This window comes from Drosophila biarmipes, chromosome X, assembly GCF_025231255.1.
Source record: "Drosophila biarmipes strain raj3 chromosome X, RU_DBia_V1.1, whole genome shotgun sequence".
Lineage (NCBI taxonomy): Eukaryota > Metazoa > Arthropoda > Insecta > Diptera > Drosophilidae > Drosophila > Drosophila biarmipes.
Genome location: NC_066611.1, coordinates 1 through 24,000, shown reverse-complemented (window position 1 = coordinate 24,000; position 24,000 = coordinate 1). Strand labels below are relative to the sequence as shown.

At 38.8% G+C, this 24,000-nt stretch overlaps 3 non-coding genes and 1 pseudogene across 3 annotated transcripts; all 4 read right to left on the bottom strand.

Annotated features, from left to right (window-relative positions):
• Positions 1 to 305: 305 nt before the first annotated feature.
• On the bottom strand, positions 306 to 4,276 carry LOC127010545 (large subunit ribosomal RNA). The gene has a single exon (XR_007763301.1). It is a non-coding gene; the product is annotated as a large subunit ribosomal RNA (ribosomal RNA).
• Positions 4,277 to 4,637: 361 nt separating this feature from the next.
• LOC127010504 (5.8S ribosomal RNA) lies at positions 4,638 to 4,816 on the bottom strand. The gene has a single exon (XR_007763260.1). It is a non-coding gene; the product is annotated as a 5.8S ribosomal RNA (ribosomal RNA).
• A 1,203-nt stretch (positions 4,817 to 6,019) lies between these two features.
• On the bottom strand, positions 6,020 to 8,014 carry LOC127010507 (small subunit ribosomal RNA). The gene has a single exon (XR_007763263.1). It is a non-coding gene; the product is annotated as a small subunit ribosomal RNA (ribosomal RNA).
• A 6,393-nt stretch (positions 8,015 to 14,407) lies between these two features.
• On the bottom strand, positions 14,408 to 23,846 carry LOC127010571 (large subunit ribosomal RNA; annotated as a pseudogene).
• Between the last annotated feature and the right edge of the window lie 154 nt (positions 23,847 to 24,000).

The window sequence follows — 24,000 nt, the reverse complement described above, 5'->3', positions numbered from 1 at the left end:
TCAAATTGGTCTCTTACTTGAAAATCTAGACCTTAGGAATATTTTTATATTATATGTTTGCCAATCTTCGCGTCACTAATAAGATGACGATTCATATTGTTATTATTAGATGGTCGAGTTGTACTTATATTGATATGTTAATCAAATTGGTCTCTTACTTGAAAATCTAGACCTTAGGAATGTAATATATAAAGGATTAAAAATTCGCCACAAAGCCAAGCAAACAATCAATGCATACAAATAGATTGTTGGTTGAACTTTATATAAGAAGTTCAACACAACAAATAAATTATGCAATTTTATTATCGAATCATCAAGCAAAGGATAAGCTTCAGTGGATCGCAGTATGGCAGCTGCTCAACCACTTACAACACCTTGCCTGTTACAAAAGTCGTTTACAATTGATTCTAGGCTTTGTCATTGTATTAAATAATGCTTTTATATGTAACTAGCGCGGCATCAGGTGATCAAAGATCCTCCCAATTTACTATGTTACAAATTACATTGGCATCACATCCATTGTCGTTTAAAAAGTAAATTATAAACTTTAAATGGTTTAGAAGCCATACAATGCAAATTGCCCCTTATTTATCATTGCAGTCCAGCACGGATACGACCTTAGAGGCGTTCAGGCATAATCCAACGGACGTAGCGTCATACCACTGTTCGCTCGAACAAGTATTGTGCCATTGGTCCGTACCTGCGGTTCCTCTCGTACTACGCAGGAATGCTGTCGCAACAACGTTTTGTCATTAGTAGGGTAAAACTAACCTGTCTCACGACGGTCTAAACCCAGCTCACGTTCCCTTGCATGGGTGAACAATCCAACGCTTGGTGAATTTTGCTTCACAATGATAGGAAGAGCCGACATCGAAGGATCAAAAAGCGACGTCGCTATGAACGCTTGGCCGCCACAAGCCAGTTATCCCTATGGTAACTTTTCTGACACCTCTTGTTAAAAACTCTTTAAACCAAAAGGATCGATAGGCCGAGCTTTTGCTGTCCCTGTGTGTACTGAACACCGAGATCAAGTCAGCATTTGCCCTTTTGCTCTATGTGTGGTTTCTGTCCGCACTGAGCTGGCCTTGGGACACCTCCGTTATTATTTGAGAGATGTACCGCCCCAGTCAAACTCCCTACCTGGCAATGTCCTTGAATTGGATCATACCTGAGTAATTGGAGTTATACCAAATTTTCAAATCAAAAATACATAAATGCACCGTTTTATTAAAGAATTTGTTTGCGATTATATAACAAACTCGTGATACTTTGATCAAGAAGCTTGCATCAAAACCCAATACCATAAGATATAATAAATATATCCGTATAATGGCTAGGAAATGATACACGTTCCATTTAATCAAGTAAGTAAGGAAACAATAAGAGTAGTGGTATTTCATTGGCGATACCAAACCGAGGTCTAATATCTCCCACTTATTCTACACCTCTTATGTCTCCTTACACTGCCAGATTAGAGTCAAGCTCAAAAGGGTCTTCTTTCCCCGCTAATTATTCCAAGCCCGTTCCCTTGGCTGTGGTTTCGCTAGATAGTAGATAGGGACAGTAGGAATCTCGTTAATCCATTCATGCGCGTCACTAATTAGATGACGAGGCATTTGGCTACCTTAAGAGAGTCATAGTTACTCCCGCCGTTGACCCGCGCTTACTTGAATTTCTTCACTTTGACATTCAGAGCACTGGGCAGAAATCACATTGTGTCAACACCCGCTAGGGCCATCACAATGCTTTGTTTTAATTAGACAGTCGGATTCCCCAAGTCCGTGCCAGTTCTGAATTGATTGTTAATTGATAATCGTTATAATTAATAAGAACTAATTGGTTTAACCCAATTAGTATTCTTAAAAATTTTAGCAAGAAAGTTCCACAATTGGCTACGTAACTAAACTATCCGGGGAACAAGTAACTAACATAAATGCTAGAAACTCTATTTACCCAGAACGAGCACATAAACCATGTTATTGTTTCCCAATCAAGCCCGACTATCTCAATCTTCAGAGCCAATCCTTATCCCGAAGTTACGGATCTAATTTGCCGACTTCCCTTACCTACATTATTCTATCGACTAGAGACTCTTCACCTTGGAGACCAGCTGCGGATATTGGTACGGCCTGTTGAGAAGTTTGCGTGTCCCCACCATAAATTTTCAAGGTCCGAGGAGAAAATATCGACACAACAGTATATGTCATGCTCTTCTAGCCCATCTACCATATCTCTCTGCGAAAGACTTCCATGGTAGTACGGCTATAAAACAGAAAAGAAAACTCTTCCGATATCTCTCGACGGCTTCTTTATGGTCGTTCCTGTTGCCAGGATGAGCACGAGGCCCATATTTAATAACAAACGGATACTCAACAGGTTACGGAATTGGAACCGTATTCCCTTTCGTTCAAAATTATTCAAGTATATTAATTTAGCTAGATTTTATATAATATATATATTTGTTTGGCATTTGTATTTTACTTGAAAATTTTCGGCTTTCGCCTTGAACTTAGGACCGACTAACTCGTGATCAACCACTGTTCACACGAAACCCTTCTCCACTTCAGTCCTCCAAGGTCTCATTCGATTATTTGCTACTACCACCAAGATCTGTACCAATGGCAGCTCCATGCAGGCTTACGCCAAACACTTCTACGCATACCATTGTACCTTCCTACTCACTAAAGTTTCAAAATTTATATTACAAGTAATATAAATCATCTACTTTAGCGGTAATGTATAGGTATACAACTTAAGCGCCATCCATTTTAAGGGCTAGTTGCTTCGGCAGGTGAGTTGTTACACACTCCTTAGCGGATTTCGACTTCCATGATCACCGTCCTGCTGTTTTAAGCAACCAACGCCTTTCATGGTATCTGCATGAGTTGTTAATTTGGGCACCGTAACATTACGTTTGGTTCATCCCACAGCGCCAGTTCTGCTTACCAAAAGTGGCCCACTGGGCACATTATATCATAACCTTGAACTTCATATCAAGAAAGTTAAGGTTCTTACCCATTTAAAGTTTGAGAATAGGTTAAGATCGTTTCGACCCTAAGGCCTCTAATCATTCGCTTTACCAGATAAGATTATTTTATATAATATTAAAATGCACCAGCTATCCTGAGGGAAACTTCGGAAGGAACCAGCTACTAGATGGTTCGATTGGTCTTTCGCCCCTATACTCAATTCTGACAATCGATTTGCACGTCAGAACTGTTTCGGTCTTCCATCAGGGTTTCCCCTGACTTCAACCTGATCAAGTATAGTTCACCATCTTTCGGGTCACAGCATATATGCTCAAGGTACGTTCCAGTTAGAGGCATAAATAATATAAATATCATTATACATAACTATATAGAACGCCCCGGGATTGTGTTAATTAGCTATAAATAGTTAAAAAACTAATCCCATTATTAGTCAAGTTAATTACGCTATTAGGTTTATATCCCAATAACTTGCACATATGTTAGACTCCTTGGTCCGTGTTTCAAGACGGGTCCCGAAGGTATCCTGAATCTTTCGCATTGTTAATCCTACAAGTGCATATAATAAACACAAAAATCAATGATAATTATGCCATTATATAATTCCGAAAAATTAACGCACTGTATTCATATAAATCTATCAGCACTTTATCAAATTAATAACATTTATTCTGTGTTAAAATGCAAGCAAATTAATTTGAATAAACTATAAGTTATATTTTATGATAAATTTGGTATGCTAATAGATTACAATGTCCTTATATGGAAAAAATGCACACTATTATCATAATATTGTTTAAATATTACAATTCTAATGATGAATTTTCCATAACGGATATTCAGGTTCATCGGGCTTAACCTCTAAGCAGTTTCACGTACTGTTTAACTCTCTATTCAGAGTTCTTTTCAACTTTCCCTCACGGTACTTGTTTACTATCGGTCTCATGGTTATATTTAGTTTTAGATGGAGTTTACCACCCACTTAGTGCTGCACTATCAAGCAACACGACTCTTTGGAAACATCATCTAGTAATCATTAACGTTATACGGGCCTGGCACCCTCTATGGGTAAATGGCCTCATTTAAGAAGGACTTAAATCGTTAATTTCTCATACTAGAATATTGACGCTCCATACACTGCATCTCACATTTGCCATATAGACAAAGTGACTTAGTGCTGAACTGATTTCTTTTCGCTCGCCGCTACTAAGAAAATCCTTGTTAGTTTCTTTTCCTCCCCTAATTAATATGCTTAAATTCAGGGGGTAGTCCCATATGAGTTGAGGTTGTGTATAACTTTTATATGAATTTAATTCTTTATATATAATGATAAAACATTTTATTAAATTCGTTATATTAATAATATCTGTATATAAATGGCATTTGTATTTTCTATTTTCTAATCATTAATAAGAGACAATTCTAGATAAATTTTTATGCTAGACATTTCTCAGTATCATTTGATTGAAAAAGAAAATATTTCTCTTCGTTTTTCACATTCAAATTATTTACTAATGTGAGATAATGTTTTTCATATATTTTTTAATATTATGAATAAAATAATTAAATTATTATTATCCAATAATATACCATATGCTTATAAAATTTCATTATAAAATTTGTATAAGCAACTTAATTAGCATAGTCTTACAACCCTCAACCATATGTAGTCCAAGCAGCACTATAAAATTAATTAAAGTACATAACAGCATGGACTGCGATATGCGTTCAAAATGTCGATGTTCATGTGTCCTGCAGTTCACACGATGACGCACAGTTTGCTGCGTTCTTCATCGACCCATGAGCCGAGTGATCCACCGCTTAGAGTTTTATAAATTGGTTTCTTAATTTTGTCAAATATGTTTTTATTGAAAGAAATTAAAAATACACCATTTTACTGGCATATATCAATTCCTTCAATAAATTTATTTTTATACCTAAAACGAATGCTGCGAAATGTCTTAGTTTTATATAACCAATATATATCAAAGTATTTCTTTTTAAATTGCATTTATTGTAAATAAATATATATATATATATATTAATACTTTTTTAGCGATATAAATTGAAATTTATATAAAACATTAACCTGTATAAAACCAGGTACAACATTGTACATTTTAGGTTGTTGCATTATCCAATGTATGCGCATAACTGAGATGAACAATACATATCGCAACGCGTGTATATTATGATCCATATACACACAGTATTTTAATTGTGTTTATATACAATAATAATTTAATATTATTATTTTAATAATTCGATTTGCTTGTTCGAATTTTTATTTGTTTGTTTTGGCTGCTTATTATTTCTCTCATATGTATTAAATACAATATATAATTTTAATATTTGCATTATTTCGATTTGCTTGTTCGAAATTTCATTTGATCTATATTAGATCATATACATTTTGGCAATTCATATTTTATTTGTATTACTATAATGTATTTATTATAATATAAACAAATATTTTATTAACGGTAAGGATATACAATAATAATTTAATATTATTATTTTAATAATTCGATTTGCTTGTTCGAATTTTTATTTGTTTGCTTTGGCTGCTTATTATTTCTCTCATATGTATTAAATACAATATATAATTTTAATATTTGCATTATTTCGATTTGCTTGTTCGAAATTTTATTTGATCTATATTAGATCTCATATACATTTTGGCAATTCATATTTTATTTGTATTATTATAATGTATTTATTATAATATAAACAAATATTTTATTAACGGTAAGGATATACAATAATAATTTAATATTATTATTTTAATAATTCGATTTGCTTGTTCGAATTTTTATTTGTTTGCTTTGGCTGCTTATTAATTTCTCTCATATGTATTAAATACAATATATAATTTTAATATTTGCATTATTTCGATTTGCTTGTTCGAAATTTCATTTGATCTATAATAGATCTCATATACATTTTGGCAATTCATATTTTATTTGTAATACTATAATGTATTTATTATAATATAAACAAATATTTTATTAACGGTAAGGATATTAAAACATTAATGATCCTTCCGCAGGTTCACCTACGGAAACCTTGTTACGACTTTTACTTCCTCTAAATAATCAAGTTCGGTCAACTTTTGCGAAACAACCGTAACACGCAAGGCGTCACAGTGATCACGTCCGGAGACCTCACTAAATAATTCAATCGGTAGTAGCGACGGGCGGTGTGTACAAAGGGCAGGGACGTAATCAATGCGAGTTAATGACTCACACTTACTGGGAATTCCAAGTTCATGTGAACAGTTTCAGTTCACAATCCCAAGCATGAAAGTGGTTCAGCGGTTTACCCGGACCTCTCGGTCTAGGAAATACACGTTGATACTTTCATTGTAGCGCGCGTGCAGCCCAGGACATCTAAGGGCATCACAGACCTGTTATTGCTCAATCTCATTATTGCTAGACGCAATTTGTCCATTTAAGAAGCTAGTGTCCTTATAATGGGACAAACCAACAGGTACGGCTCCACTTATATAAACACATTCAAACACAATAAACATTTTACTGCCACCATGAATGAAGGCTATATAAGCTTCAACACCATAATCCTGAAGATATCTATTTAATATATTTGAGTCTCGTTCGTTATCGGAATTAACCAGACAAATCACTCCACGAACTAAGAACGGCCATGCACCACCACCCATAGATTCGAGAAAGAGCTATCAATCTGTCTTACACACTTATGTTCGGACCTGGTAAGTTTTCCCGTGTTGAGTCAAATTAAGCCGCAGGCTCCACTCCTGGTGGTGCCCTTCCGTCAATTCCTTTAAGTTTCAGCTTTGCAACCATACTTCCCCCGGAGCCCAAAAGCTTTGGTTTCCCGGGAAGCGACTGAGAGAGCCATAAAAGTAGCTACACCCAATTGCTAGCTGGCATCGTTTATGGTTAGAACTAGGGCGGTATCTGATCGCCTTCGAACCTCTAACTTTCGTTCTTGATTAATGAAAACATCTTTGGCAAATGCTTTCGCTTAAGTTAGTCTTACGACGGTCCAAGAATTTCACCTCTCGCGTCGTAATACTAATGCCCCCAAACTGCTTCTATTAATCATTACCTCTTGATCTGAAAACCAATGAAAGCAGAACAGAGGTCTTATTTCATTATCCCATGCACAGAATATTCAGGCATTTGAAGCCTGCTTTAAGCACTCTAATTTGTTCAAAGTAATTGTACCGGCCCACAATAACACTCGTTTAAGAGCACTAATGCAGGTTTTTAAATAGGAGGAACATATGAAAAAATACAAGTATCTAAGCACATGTAAGAACTCCACCGGTAATACGCTTACATACATAAAGGTATAGTACTAACCACAATTGTAAGTTGTACTACCCGTATGAAGCACAAGTTCAACTACGAACGTTTTAACCGCAACAACTTTAATATACGCTATTGGAGCTGGAATTACCGCGGCTGCTGGCACCAGACTTGCCCTCCAATTGGTCCTTGTTAAAGGATTTAAAGTGTACTCATTCCAATTACAGGGCCTCGGATATGAGTCCTGTATTGTTATTTTTCGTCACTACCTCCCCGAGCTGGGAGTGGGTAATTTACGCGCCTGCTGCCTTCCTTAGATGTGGTAGCCGTTTCTCAGGCTCCCTCTCCGGAATCGAACCCTGATTCCCCGTTACCCGTTGCAACCATGGTAGTCCTAGATACTACCATCAAAAGTTGATAGGGCAGACATTTGAAAGATCTGTCGTCGGTACAAGACCATACGATCTGCATGTTATCTAGAGTTCAACCAATATAACGATCTTGCGATCGCTTGGTTTTAGCCTAATAAAAGCACATGTTCCATAAGGTTCATGTTTTAATTGCATGTATTAGCTCTAGAATTACCACAGTTATCCAAGTAACTGTTAACGATCTAAGGAACCATAACTGATATAATGAGCCTTTTGCGGTTTCACTTTTAATTCGTGTGTACTTAGACATGCATGGCTTAATCTTTGAGACAAGCATATAACTACTGGCAGGATCAACCAGAATAATGTTTTTATTCATATTTCATTCATATTTTTTGAATAGAAATTAGCAATATATATGTTGTTATAGATTTTATTTCTATCGAATACGGCCATTTTTATATAGCATTCGTATACGTTTGTTTTCCAATTTATACTTGTTTCGCCACTAATAATAACAAGTTTTTATTGATGTCAAAAAGAATCATATTCTTTATAAACACAATATTTATTTTTCATATATTTTCTTTATATATGCACATTTCATTCTAAAATATCATTTTTGTTCGACATACATAATATATTGTATCCACACATGTACAATTTTTGTTTAACCAATATAAGATATTGAGTTAATCATTTGTATTTTGACGATAAATTTAAAATTTATCTATATATATCCATATAAGTCTCTGGTAATATATAAAATAGAACCGAGTGTATATATATAATTATTACTACTATATTTATTTCTTAAATAATATATACTTATATATTATTTATATATATACTCTTTATTATATATTATATAATTTCTTAAATAACTCTCTTAATAGCTATTTTTTATTATCAACAATATAAGTTGATATTAATATTGAAAATGTATTCATAATTACATTTTTATATTTCTTTGGTAGACTTTTATGTACTATTATTATTTAATAATACACATATAATATAAATCATGTTAGCCTACCTCCTAAAATTAACGATAAAATTCGGAAACAATTTGTTATTCTATGTACAATAGAAACTTGGCCTTTGTTTCAACGTTATTATCTTTGGGCTTAAAATATTAACCGCGGAGCCAAGTCTCGTATTCAAATAAATGAATAAAGAAACAAATTTGACGGATAATATCTTCTCTACTGACATATGTCAATAGCAGACGGCCGGCCCATTGACCATCCTATAGTAGTTTTTGGACACGCTGTCTCCCATTCGGGTATATTCAATTTACTTTGCCACTCACCCATATAGTGTTCTCTTATATAATAAGACAACGCACTTTTATATTCATTATATGGATATATTGCCTTCCTCATATTTGCCACACCACCTATAGTAGTTTTTGGACACGCTGTCTCCCATTCGGGTATATTCAATTTACTTTGCCACTCACCCATATAGTGTTCTCTTATATAATAAGAAAACGCACTTTTATTTTCATTATATGGATATATTGCCTTCCTCATATTTGCCACACCACCTATAGTAGTTTTTGGACACGCTGTCTCCCATTCGGGTATATTCAATTTACTTTGCCACTCACCCATATAGTGTTCTCTTATATAATAAGAAAACGCACTTTTATTTTCATTATATGGATATATTGCCTTCCTCATATTTGCCACACCACCTATAGTAGTTTTTGGACACGCTGTCTCCCATTCGGGTATATTCAATTCTCTTTGCCACTCACCCTTATAGTATTCTCTTATTTAATAAGAATACTAAAATACTTCTCATATTATAGATGTAATCTATTAACTTCTCAATATCCATACGGTTTATGTATGGTATTGACAAAATCCTATGCATTTGCATAAGATTTATTTTGCCACAATTTATAGTACTAGTGCCGCCCTCACTAGGTATAAATATCTCATTTCGCTAGTAGTGTATGGGCAAATTCTACTAGCTATTCTCATAAATATGTCACTTATATGCCATATCTATACAATTCATGCACTTTTATATGTATATTTGCTATATTATACATTATTATGCCTTATAGGTATTATACCTATAAGCCACATCCATACGATTGCTTAATATAAATATATGTATAATTTTTTATACATATTTTTTTTTTATTTATGTATGGTTTTTTATTCATATCCATATACTGTATTCACTTTTATATGGATATGATTGGCGTTTTATATAGTATTGACAAAATCATAAGTTTGACCAATACGAGGAGAGGTCCGCCAACGACCACCTCCCTATAGGTGTTTTTGGACACGCTGTCTCCCATTCGACTGCTTACTATACTAGGGGCTACCCGCTCCGTATGATATTCTCTCATATAACAAGAGAATGCAAGAAATATTCGTATTTTATGAATATAATCCATTTATTTTTCAATATCCATACGTTTTACTTAGTTTTTTGTACGGTATTGACAAAATCCTATGCATTTGCATAAGATTTATTTTGCCACAATTTATAGTACTAGTGCCGCCCTCACTAGGTATAAATATCTCATTTCGCTAGTAGTGTATGGGCAAATTCTACTAGCTATTCTCATAAATATGTCACTTATATGCCATATCTATACAATTCATGCACTTTTATATGTATATTTGCTATATTATACATTATTATGCCTTATAGGTATTATACCTATAAGCCACATCCATACGATTGCTTAATATAAATATATGTATAATTTTTTATACATATTTTTTTTTATTTATGTATGGTTTTTTATTCATATCCATATACTGTATTCACTTTTATATGGATATGATTGGCGTTTTATATAGTATTGACAAAATCATAAGTTTGACCAATACGAGGAGAGGTCCGCCAACGACCACCTCCCTATAGGTGTTTTTGGACACGCTGTCTCCCATTCGACTGCTTACTATACTAGGGGCTACCCGCTCCGTATGATATTCTCTCATATAACAAGAGAATGCAAGAAATATTCGTATTTTATGAATATAATCCATTTATTTTTCAATATCCATACGTTTTACTTAGTTTTTTGTACGGTATTGACAAAATCCTATGCATTTGCATAAGATTTATTTTGCCACAATTTATAGTACTAGTGCCGCCCTCACTAGGTATAAATATCTCATTTCGCTAGTAGTGTATGGGCAAATTCTACTAGCTATTCTCATAAATATGTCACTTATATGCCATATCTATACAATTCATGCACTTTTATATGTATATTTGCTATATTATACATTATTATGCCTTATAGGTATTATACCTATAAGCCACATCCATACGATTGCTTAATATAAATATATGTATAATTTTTTATACATATTTTTTTTTATTTATGTATGGTTTTTTATTCATATCCATATACTGTATTCACTTTTATATGGATATGATTGGCGTTTTATATAGTATTGACAAAATCATAAGTTTGACCAATACGAGGAGAGGTCCGCCAACGACCACCTCCCTATAGGTGTTTTTGGACACGCTGTCTCCCATTCGACTGCTTACTATACTAGGGGCTGCCCGCTCCGTATGATATTCTCTCGTATAACAAGAGAATGCAAGAAATATTCGTATTTTATGAATATAATCCATTTATTTTTCAATATCCATACGTTTTACTTAGTTTTTTGTACGGTATTGACAAAATCCTATGCATTTGCATAAGATTTATTTTGCCACAATTTATAGTACTAGTGCCGCCCTCACTAGGTATAAATATCTCATTTCGCTAGTAGTGTATGGGCAAATTCTACTAGCTATTCTCATAAATGCCTTCTTTATGCCATATCTATACAATTTATGCACTTTTATATGTATATTTGCTAATATTATACATTATTATGCCTTATAGGTATTATACCTATAAGCCATATACATACGATTTCATTTTTTTATTTATATATGGTTTTGTATTTATAACCATATACCGTATTTACTTTTATAAGGATATGATTGGCGTTTTATATAGTATTGACAAAATTATAAGTTTGACAAACACTTTTTTAAGTCTTTTAGTTAAAATTGTCATTTTTAATTGACTATCTAAACACTAGATATATTTGCACATGGAGCAAAGAGTATAAAAATTGGTCGCGTCACTAATAATATCGCGATACATTTTTACTACCATCAAAATACCACATACGTTTATATGTCCTCTTTATTTAATTTGGTTTCTAAACCTCAGGAATAGTTTTAATTATATGTGCGCTCTAAGTTGAATGAATTTCTTGAATCTCTTTACTTGAATTTCTAAGACTTAAAAATATTTATAAATAGATGTCCTATTGCATAATATTTTTTTATCGCTTCACTTATAAAATAACGATCCTGCCTTTCTACCTTTGAATAAACATTCATATAAACATGGAGAAAAAAACGTTCGCGTCACTAACAGTATGTGACGATAAAATTTTGCTAACATTAAAAGGAACATATTTTTATATGTCAACTCTTAGTTGAATTGGTCTATTGCTTAAGATTCTAGACCTTAGGAATATTTTTATATTATATGTTTGCCAATCTTCGCGTCACTAAAAAGATGACGATTCATATTGTTATTATTAGATGGTCGAGTTGTACTTATATTGATATGTTAATCAAATTGGTCTCTTACTTGAAAATCTAGACCTTAGGAATATTTTTATATTATATGTTTGCCAATCTTCGCGTCACTAATAAGATGACGATTCATATTGTTATTATTAGATGGTCGAGTTGTACTTATATTGATATGTTAATCAAATTGGTCTCTTACTTGAAAATCTAGACCTTAGGAATATTTGTATATTATATGTTTGCCAATCTTCGCGTCAGTAATAAGATGACGATTCATATTGTTATTATTAGATGGTCGAGTTGTACTTATATTGATATGTTAATCAAATTGGTCTCTTACTTGAAAATCTAGACCTTAGGAATATTTTTATATTATATGTTTGCCAATCTTCGCGTCACTAATAAGATGACGATTCATATTGTTATTATTAGATGGTCGAGTTGTACTTATATTGATATGTTAATCAAATTGGTCTCTTACTTGAAAATCTAGACCTTAGGAATATTTTTATATTATATGTTTGCCAATCTTCGCGTCACTAATAAGATGACGATTCATATTGTTATTATTAGATGGTCGAGTTGTACTTATATTGATATGTTAATCAAATTGGTCTCTTACTTGAAAATCTAGACCTTAGGAATATTTTTATATTATATGTTTGCCAATCTTCGCGTCACTAATAAGATGACGATTCATATTGTTATTATTAGATGGTCGAGTTGTACTTATATTGATATGTTAATCAAATTGGTCTCTTACTTGAAAATCTAGACCTTAGGAATATTTTTATATTATATGTTTGCCAATCTTCGCGTCACTAATAAGATGACGATTCATATTGTTATTATTAGATGGTCGAGTTGTACTTATATTGATATGTTAATCAAATTGGTCTCTTACTTGAAAATCTAGACCTTAGGAATATTTTTATATTATATGTTTGCCAATCTTCGCGTCACTAATAAGATGACGATTCATATTATTATTAGATGGTCGAGTTGTACTTATATTGATATGTTAATCAAATTGGTCTCTTACTTGAAAATCTAGACCTTAGGAATATTTTTATATTATATGTTTGCCAATCTTCGCGTCACTAATAAGATGACGATTCATATTGTTATTATTAGATGGTCGAGTTGTACTTATATTGATATGTTAATCAAATTGGTCTCTTACTTGAAAATCTAGACCTTAGGAATATTTGTATATTATATGTTTGCCAATCTTCGCGTCAGTAATAAGATGACGATTCATATTGTTATTATTAGATGGTCGAGTTGTACTTATATTGATATGTTAATCAAATTGGTCTCTTACTTGAAAATCTAGACCTTAGGAATATTTTTATATTATATGTTTGCCAATCTTCGCGTCACTAATAAGATGACGATTCATATTGTTATTATTAGATGGTCGAGTTGTACTTATATTGATATGTTAATCAAATTGGTCTCTTACTTGAAAATCTAGACCTTAGGAATATTTTTATATTATATGTTTGCCAATCTTCGCGTCACTAATAAGATGACGATTCATATTATTATTAGATGGTCGAGTTGTACTTATATTGATATGTTAATCAAATTGGTCTCTTACTTGAAAATCTAGACCTTAGGAATATTTTTATATTATATGTTTGCCAATCTTCGCGTCACTAATAAGATGACGATTCATATTATTATTAGATGGTCGAGTTGTACTTATATTGATATGTTAATCAAATTGGTCTCTTACTTGAAAATCTAGACCTTAGGAATATTTTTATATTATATGTTTGCCAATCTTCGCGTCACTAATAAGATGACGATTCATATTGTTATTATTAGATGGTCGAGTTGTACTTATATTGATATGTTAATCAAATTGGTCTCTTACTTGAAAATCTAGACCTTAGGAATATTTTTATATTATATGTTTGCCAATCTTCGCGTCACTAATAAGATGACGATTCATATTGTTATTATTAGATGGTCGAGTTGTACTTATATTGATATGTTAATCAAATTGGTCTCTTACTTGAAAATCTAGACCTTAGGAATGTAATATATAAAGGATTAAAAATTCGCCACAAAGCCAAGCAAACAATCAATGCATACAAATAGATTGTTGGTTGAACTTTATATAAGAAGTTCAACACAACAAATAAATTATGCAATTTTATTATCGAATCATCAAGCAAAGGATAAGCTTCAGTGGATCGCAGTATGGCAGCTGCTCAACCACTTACAACACCTTGCCTGTTACAAAAGTCGTTTACAATTGATTCTAGGCTTTGTCATTGTATTAAATAATGCTTTTATATGTAACTAGCGCGGCATCAGGTGATCAAAGATCCTCCCAATTTACTATGTTACAAATTACATTGGCATCACATCCATTGTCGTTTAAAAAGTAAATTATAAACTTTAAATGGTTTAGAAGCCATACAATGCAAATTGCCCCTTATTTATCATTGCAGTCCAGCACGGATACGACCTTAGAGGCGTTCAGGCATAATCCAACGGACGTAGCGTCATACCACTGTTCGCTCGAACAAGTATTGTGCCATTGGTCCGTACCTGCGGTTCCTCTCGTACTACGCAGGAATGCTGTCGCAACAACGTTTTGTCATTAGTAGGGTAAAACTAACCTGTCTCACGACGGTCTAAACCCAGCTCACGTTCCCTTGCATGGGTGAACAATCCAACGCTTGGTGAATTTTGCTTCACAATGATAGGAAGAGCCGACATCGAAGGATCAAAAAGCGACGTCGCTATGAACGCTTGGCCGCCACAAGCCAGTTATCCCTATGGTAACTTTTCTGACACCTCTTGTTAAAAACTCTTTAAACCAAAAGGATCGATAGGCCGAGCTTTTGCTGTCCCTGTGTGTACTGAACACCGAGATCAAGTCAGCATTTGCCCTTTTGCTCTATGTGTGGTTTCTGTCCGCACTGAGCTGGCCTTGGGACACCTCCGTTATTATTTGAGAGATGTACCGCCCCAGTCAAACTCCCTACCTGGCAATGTCCTTGAATTGGATCATACCTGAGTAATTGGAGTTATACCAAATTTTCAAATCAAAAATACATAAATGCACCGTTTTATTAAAGAATTTGTTTGCGATTATATAACAAACTCGTGATACTTTGATCAAGAAGCTTGCATCAAAACCCAATACCATAAGATATAATAAATATATCCGTATAATGGCTAGGAAATGATACACGTTCCATTTAATCAAGTAAGTAAGGAAACAATAAGAGTAGTGGTATTTCATTGGCGATACCAAACCGAGGTCTAATATCTCCCACTTATTCTACACCTCTTATGTCTCCTTACACTGCCAGATTAGAGTCAAGCTCAAAAGGGTCTTCTTTCCCCGCTAATTATTCCAAGCCCGTTCCCTTGGCTGTGGTTTCGCTAGATAGTAGATAGGGACAGGTGTGTCTCGGATCCCTCCGAACTTATTTAACGTGACGTGTTCCGCACTGAAGGGATTACAGCCACGGCATTCTAATATACCCACAAGGGAGTATATAATGCAAGGGTCTGGGTTAAGCGCCAAACCAACGCCCTGGACTAGAAGCTATAGCTATGTACATAGCAACCACCCCAGTAGCAATTTAAGTACTTGCTTGTCGGGCAAGCACTCCCCCTTGCATAGGGGCGAGATCTATCTAAAATCTCTACTGTTCTTTGGGTCGCAGCACCCGAGTTGTATTAACGCAACATCCACGTCGAGCCCGGGGACTCTACCCGCGATATAGGTGTCAACCACAGCCACCACGAAACTCCCACTAGGGGGCCGACCTCAATGAGTAGCCTTGGAGAACCACTCAACCCGTGGCACCGAAATTTCAGGCTCGGTGGGCCTCACCCCTTCAGCTCCGACAAGCTCGGATGGGGCAACCATGTCATATTAGTCGCCTCCTACGACAAGCAATGACAAGCTGTGGCAGTATTCTTCGCCGTTGCCACACGGCAAGGGGGTTTTGGGACTATTGTCCCGGCGCCTGCGGTTCATCCCTCGTCGCTTCCATCCTACGCCTCGAGAAGGCAGCATCAGCAAAAGCTCCTAGGAGACGCATCCGTTCTGGGGTCTCGACTACTCCTGCGACGTTCCATCGTTCTTGGACTCGAACAATGCCAAGGGCATCCAAGTCACGCAAATCGCTATAGAGGCGGCACTCACATAGTACGTGAAGCCAGTCCTCACTCTCCTCTCCACATGAGCATGCGGTTGTGGTGCTGAGGGTTCTACCATGGAGGAAAGCGTTGAACGACCCGTGTCCTGTCAGCAAGAATCCGGCTCTTAAGGTGAAGACAAAGTCCTTCCTCTTGTAGACGAACGCTGCCTCTGGGAAAAACTGGCGAGTCACAAAACCGTGAGCCGCTTGGTCCCATCTGAGTTGCCACTCATTTAGCAGACATTCGTCTAGCAGAGCCATCTTGGATTTCCAGTCCAACACAGACAAGTCCTGTCCATAGAGCCAGTCGCTCTCGTCCAGGGGAACGTGCTTTCTGAGCTTAAACTTCACTGCCATCCTGTGAGCATCTAAATCCATTGGAGGAGCACCAGCAAGCACCTGCAGTGCCACCGTGGACACTGTGCGGCATACCGGTAGGCATCCTAATAGGATGGTCCTCTGGCACGAGGTGAGGAGTCTTAAGGACTTGCCCTTGCTCGCCGCCTTGTACCAGACCGAGGCACCGAAGAGTGCACAGGGGACCATGAGTCCGCTGTATATCGTCCTCTTAGCACGGGAGCTGAGCCCCCAATCGACTCGGAGCACCCGTGCTAGCCCTCCGGCAACTCCAGCCAGCCGATCTCTGAGAGCAGAGATATGCGGGAGAAAGCTCATCCGCTCGCCGACTAAGATGCCAAGGTACCGGCATTTGGTGACGTATGGCAGGCTTGCTCCAGCAAACCGTACGGTCGGTCTCCTAGTGTCTGAAAGATTCCCTTTCAGCAACATGATTGCCGTCTTGCTGGTTGACACACTCACTCCAACCTCAGCTCCCCAGGCTCCCACGATGTCCATCAACTGCTCGCCCTTTCGCTCCAGATCGGCACGGGAATTCCCATCGACGAAAAGTAGCAAGTCATCTGCAAACGCGCTCAGAGCACAATGTGGCTCCAGGCGCTGAAGCAGCACATCCATCAGTAGGTTCCAAATAAATGGACCACTGACGGACCCTTGCGGGCAGCCCCGTGTAACCGACACTGTGGCCGCTTCGTAACTGCTGATGATACTGGCACTTCGACCGGAGAAATAACTTTTCCACAAGTCTATCTCTCGACAGCCGACGTCGATAAGCCGATCCAGCACCGCGTTCCACTCAACATTGTCGAAGGCACCCTTGAAATCAACAAAGATTCCCAGCACCCTCCTCTCGCGGCTGGTGGAAACGGTGTTTTTAGCGTGCATCCACGCATCCTCAACGCAGCGTCCAGGCCGAAATCCAAATTGCCATCTGCAGCCATCCGGTAGCACATCCTTTAGTCGATTCACCATGATCCCTTCCAGCACCTTTCCGAACACTGGCAAAAGGCATATGCCACGATAAGAGGCAGGATCGCTCCTGTCCTTATCTGGCCCCTTTACCAGCGGTATCACTCTCGGGTGTTTCCACTCGGCAGGAAAATATCCTTCCGAGAGGCATCGAGAGTACAACTTCGTCAGGTGCTGAGGGATAGCACGCCATACCTCCTTGACGATCCCACCCGTGATGCCGTCCATTCCCGGCGATCGCCGGCTTCTCAGCTTCGCGACGCTGGTTGCCACCTCGAAGGCTTCGAGGGTCGGTGGAGCAGCAGGAGTTATACCCTCACGCACTGTGGATTCCGCAACAGGGAAGAAGTTGCGGAGGAGTATATCTGCGCAGTCGTGCCATGTCGTAAGTAGCGCGCCGTTCGACCTAAGACATCCAAGATCGGTTGTCTTTTTCCGGCCTCGGCATATTCGGTAGGCGTGCCCCCATGGATCATCCTTGTGCCGTCCCACGAAGTCCCGCCAGTTTTGTTCCTTTGTCATCAGGATAAGCTTCTTATACTGGCCTGAGGCAAGCCTTAATCCAGCGGCAAGTCGCTCAACATCGCCGGTGCCACTCCGACGAGCTGCCTGCAGCCTGCGCCTCAGTCTCCTGACCTCTTGGCGCTTGGTACTCAGTTCAGGATTCCACCATATTACGTTTCCCCTTGCTGCAGGTATCCTGCGCCCTATTACCCTGTCGCACACTTCGTGTACGATGGAGCGAAGGGCTGACACATGATCATCCAACGGCGATTCCTCCAGTTCCTCGAGACATTCAGCTACATCCCTTAGTTCTACTCTGAATCTTCGCCAACTTGCATTGGAGAGCCTCCATTGCGGTACCGGAGCTAGGCTCTCAACGGTACTGCTTGGATCTGGAGTAACCTCAACAGTGATGATGTTGTGGTCACTCAGCTCCCAGAAGTCAACTCTCCATTCGTATGTTGCCCACACACGCGCTGCTTCGTTGGTGAAGGTCACGTCGATATCACTTCTGGAGCGGTGATTATCGAACGTGAACACCTGGCTGGCCGTATTAAGCACACAGACACCGCTTGCGATGATCCACTCGTCCATGTGCTGTCCCCGTTCGCGATTCAGACGGTCTCCAGAGTTAGCTGGAGTTTTGCTGAACCACATCGGGGAAACCGCATTCGCATCAAGTCCGAGGATTGTCGGTGTCCTGCTGGCTAGCAGCAGAACCGTATCCAGGTAGTCAGTGTAGGGCTGCAGGGCAGCTGAGTACTGGCAGTATACGGAGGACAGAAAAATGGTGCCGTATTTTCCTGTGACACTCACGCACACTCCATAATCCGTCGTCAATGTCTCGATGGGCATGCAGATGGCAGACGGGTCGTCCACGATGATGGCAGCTTTCTTCCTTTTGTCAGCGAAGATTCTCATGCCTCCAGGGAGTCCAGTGAGACGCTTGCCTGCGTCCACATAGGGCTCCTGAATGAGTGCGAACAGGTGGCCAGCATCTCTCATCCGCTTTGCAAGCTCGATGACAGCGCAACGGCCTCGACCACAATTCGCTTGGATGAAGCTGAACATGTTAATGTCTAGCTTGCACCCTGGCTAGCACAGCGCTATATATCGGGCATCCACCCGAGAGCATATAGTGCCCCGAGGGTAGCCCTTTATGGCGGCAGTTACGGCAGTCCACCGCATTTTTGCACTTCGCCGCGACGTGGTCGTTCTGTCCGCACTGGCGGCAGACCTGGTTTTCTCTAGCGTACCGACACTCGCTGACTTTGTGGTCAAAACCAAGGCATCGGTGGCACGCATAGGTGCGCACTTGAGAGCGGCAGCGGTAAGAGAACCACTTGATATACACCCTCCCGCTTTCGAGAACGGCCAACGCCTGATCATCTACTTCCAGCGTCACGTTTATAGTGGCGCTGTTAGCTGCTGACCAGGGCTTGGTCGCCAGGACTACCGCCTTCTGGAACTCCTTCAGCGACATCTCCTCGAAGTTTTTCTCTTTTAACTCCATCATGAACTCATCCGGCGTCACAGTGGTGTCCACATCCTGTACCGTCACCCTGGGTTTTGCGGCAGTGTTTTTTGGACACCTTAAGGCCCACCTCAGCGAATTTTGCGGAGGCAACGATTTTCGACATCTCCGCCTGCGATGGCGTGCGAATAATCGCGCCGCCCCGCTTCAACTCTCGCACCTCATGCACTCTGACGCCCAAAGCAGGCGCTACCTCTTTGCGGACCTTGTCCGCAATTTGCCTCCCTGATAAGGCCGGATCATCACATGCAACGACTGCCGACCAGGTCTCCCGGATTTTCCGCGGTGCGGCTACAGGGGCATAGGGGGCGACAGGGGCAGCAGGTGAGGCGATAAGGTGCGCGCCTCTAGCAGCGGCGGCTGCGTATGAGACGGCCGAGGCAACCGGTGTCTGCTTCTTAAGGCGGTCCTCAAGCACTCCAATCCGTATAAGGAGGGCTGCAACAACCTCCTCGTAGCGGTTGGCTACGGACTGTACCTTCACATTTGTGGCCGGGTTGGCATAGGAGACCATGAACATCCTACCGATCTCCGATCGGATGTCCCCCATCTCGGCAGCGACGGCACCATTACCTCTCCACTCCCTATCCGAGAAGGATTTTAGAGGACTGGCTGGTGCAACGAAGGTCTTCTCGTGTTCAGCAGAGGATGCAGCAGCGGCGGGGGCTGCGGGAGCGGCAGGGGCTGCGGCAAGGGCAGCGACAGGCGCAGCGGCAGCGGCAGCAGCAGGGGCAGCGGCAGCGGCAGCGGCAGGGGCTGTCGCAGTGTCAGCGGCAGTTGCATCCAGTGCCATCAACTTGCACCTAGAGGCGTCCCTCAGCGGCGCTTTATTGCGCTTACCTCTGGGTCGTCCTCTGCCCCCACTGCTTCCCCTACTACTAGCACTCTCACTGCCAGAATCTCCAACATCCATTTTGGGTGGCGCCATCCGCCGGTTATCGGCAGTTCCAACCCAAAAGCTTTTCCACCAAGGACTTACCCCTTTATTATCAGCTGGTCGGAAAGCTCTATCAGCTGATCAGCTGATAAAAGTTTAGCGATGACACAAACCGCACAGCTGTTTTAGGCAAAATGTGCCTAAATAAGCCTAACTCCTCTCTCAAGAGAGCGCCTCTCTCGTGACACACGTGGCGCAATGGAAAATTTCCAATGGGAAAAACCCAATTTCACCCGGTTTCACCACTTTTACACAGGGAAAACACGCGCACTGGGTTCGCAGGCACAAAACACGAATTTTCGTGCTGTTTCTAGCTTCGTATCTGGTCTCTATCAGTCAATATTGGCTACACTCGCGGAGCGTACGGAAAACACGTCTGTTCGCACGAGCAATCTAACACCGACTGGAGTAGATAGGGACAGTAGGAATCTCGTTAATCCATTCATGCGCGTCACTAATTAGATGACGAGGCATTTGGCTACCTTAAGAGAGTCATAGTTACTCCCGCCGTTGACCCGCGCTTACTTGAATTTCTTCACTTTGACATTCAGAGCACTGGGCAGAAATCACATTGTGTCAACACCCGCTAGGGCCATCACAATGCTTTGTTTTAATTAGACAGTCGGATTCCCCAAGTCCGTGCCAGTTCTGAATTGATTGTTAATTGATAATCGTTATAATTAATAAGAACTAATTGGTTTAACCCAATTAGTATTCTTAAAAATTTTAGCAAGAAAGTTCCACAATTGGCTACGTAACTAAACTATCCGGGGAACAAGTAACTAACATAAATGCTAGAAACTCTATTTACCCAGAACGAGCACATAAACCATGTTATTGTTTCCCAATCAAGCCCGACTATCTCAATCTTCAGAGCCAATCCTTATCCCGAAGTTACGGATCTAATTTGCCGACTTCCCTTACCTACATTATTCTATCGACTAGAGACTCTTCACCTTGGAGACCAGCTGCGGATATTGGTACGGCCTGTTGAGAAGTTTGCGTGTCCCCACCATAAATTTTCAAGGTCCGAGGAGAAAATATCGACACAACAGTATATGTCATGCTCTTCTAGCCCATCTACCATATCTCTCTGCGAAAGACTTCCATGGTAGTACGGCTATAAAACAGAAAAGAAAACTCTTCCGATATCTCTCGACGGCTTCTTTATGGTCGTTCCTGTTGCCAGGATGAGCACGAGGCCCATATTTAATAACAAACGGATACTCAACAGGTTACGGAATTGGAACCGTATTCCCTTTCGTTCAAAATTATTCAAGTATATTAATTTAGCTAGATTTTATATAATATATATATTTGTTTGGCATTTGTATTTTACTTGAAAATTTTCGGCTTTCGCCTTGAACTTAGGACCGACTAACTCGTGATCAACCACTGTTCACACGAAACCCTTCTCCACTTCAGTCCTCCAAGGTCTCATTCGATTATTTGCTACTACCACCAAGATCTGTACCAATGGCAGCTCCATGCAGGCTTACGCCAAACACTTCTACGCATACCATTGTACCTTCCTACTCACTAAAGTTTCAAAATTTATATTACAAGTAATATAAATCATCTACTTTAGCGGTAATGTATAGGTATACAACTTAAGCGCCATCCATTTTAAGGGCTAGTTGCTTCGGCAGGTGAGTTGTTACACACTCCTTAGCGGATTTCGACTTCCATGATCACCGTCCTGCTGTTTTAAGCAACCAACGCCTTTCATGGTATCTGCATGAGTTGTTAATTTGGGCACCGTAACATTACGTTTGGTTCATCCCACAGCGCCAGTTCTGCTTACCAAAAGTGGCCCACTGGGCACATTATATCATAACCTTGAACTTCATATCAAGAAAGTTAAGGTTCTTACCCATTTAAAGTTTGAGAATAGGTTAAGATCGTTTCGACCCTAAGGCCTCTAATCATTCGCTTTACCAGATAAGATTATTTTATATAATATTAAAATGCACCAGCTATCCTGAGGGAAACTTCGGAAGGAACCAGCTACTAGATGGTTCGATTGGTCTTTCGCCCCTATACTCAATTCTGACAATCGATTTGCACGTCAGAACTGTTTCGGTCTTCCATCAGGGTTTCCCCTGACTTCAACCTGATCAAGTATAGTTCACCATCTTTCGGGTCACAGCATATATGCTCAAGGTACGTTCCAGTTAGAGGCATAAATAATATAAATATCATTATACATAACTATATAGAACGCCCCGGGATTGTGTTAATTAGCTATAAATAGTTAAAAAACTAATCCCATTATTAGTCAAGTTAATTACGCTATTAGGTTTATATCCCAATAACTTGCACATATGTTAGACTCCTTGGTCCGTGTTTCAAGACGGGTCCCGAAGGTATCCTGAATCTTTCGCATTGTTAATCCTACAAGTGCATATAATAAACACAAAAATCAATGATAATTATGCCATTATATAATCCGAAAAATTAACGCACTGTATTCATATAAATCCTATCAGCACTTTATCAAATTAATAACATTTATTCTGTGTTAAAATGCAAGCAAATTAATTTGAATAAACTATAAGTTATATTTTATGATAAATTTGGTATGCTAATAGATTACAATGTCCTTATATGGAAAAAATGCACACTATTATCATAATATTGTTTAAATATTACAATTCTAATGATGAATTTTCCATAACGGATATTCAGGTTCATCGGGCATAACCTCTAAGCAGTTTCACGTACTGTTTAATCTCTCTATTCAGAGTTCTTTTCAACTTTCCCTCACGGTACTTGTTTACTATCGGTCTCATGGTTATATTTTAGTTTTAGATGGAGTTTACCACCCACTTAGTGCTGCACTATCAAGCAACACGACTCTTTGAAACATCATCTAGTAATCATTAACGTTATACGGGCCTGGCACCCTCTATGGGTAAATGGCCTCATTAAGAAGGACTTAAATCGTTAATTTCTCATACTAGAATATTGACGCTCCATACACTGCATCTCACATTTGCATATAGACAAAGTGACTTAGTGCTGAACTGATTTCTTTTCGCTCGCCGCTACTAAGAAAATCCTTGTTAGTTTCTTTTCCTCCCCTAATTAATATGCTTAAATTCAGGGGGTAGTCCCATATGAGTTGAGGTTGTGTATAACTTTTATATGCAATTAATACTTTATATATAATGATAAAACATTTTATTAAATTCGTTATATTAATAATATCTGTATATAAATGGCATTTGTTTGATTTAACGAATCAACGAAGAACAATAATATTGTCAACGGTTTTCTATTTTCTA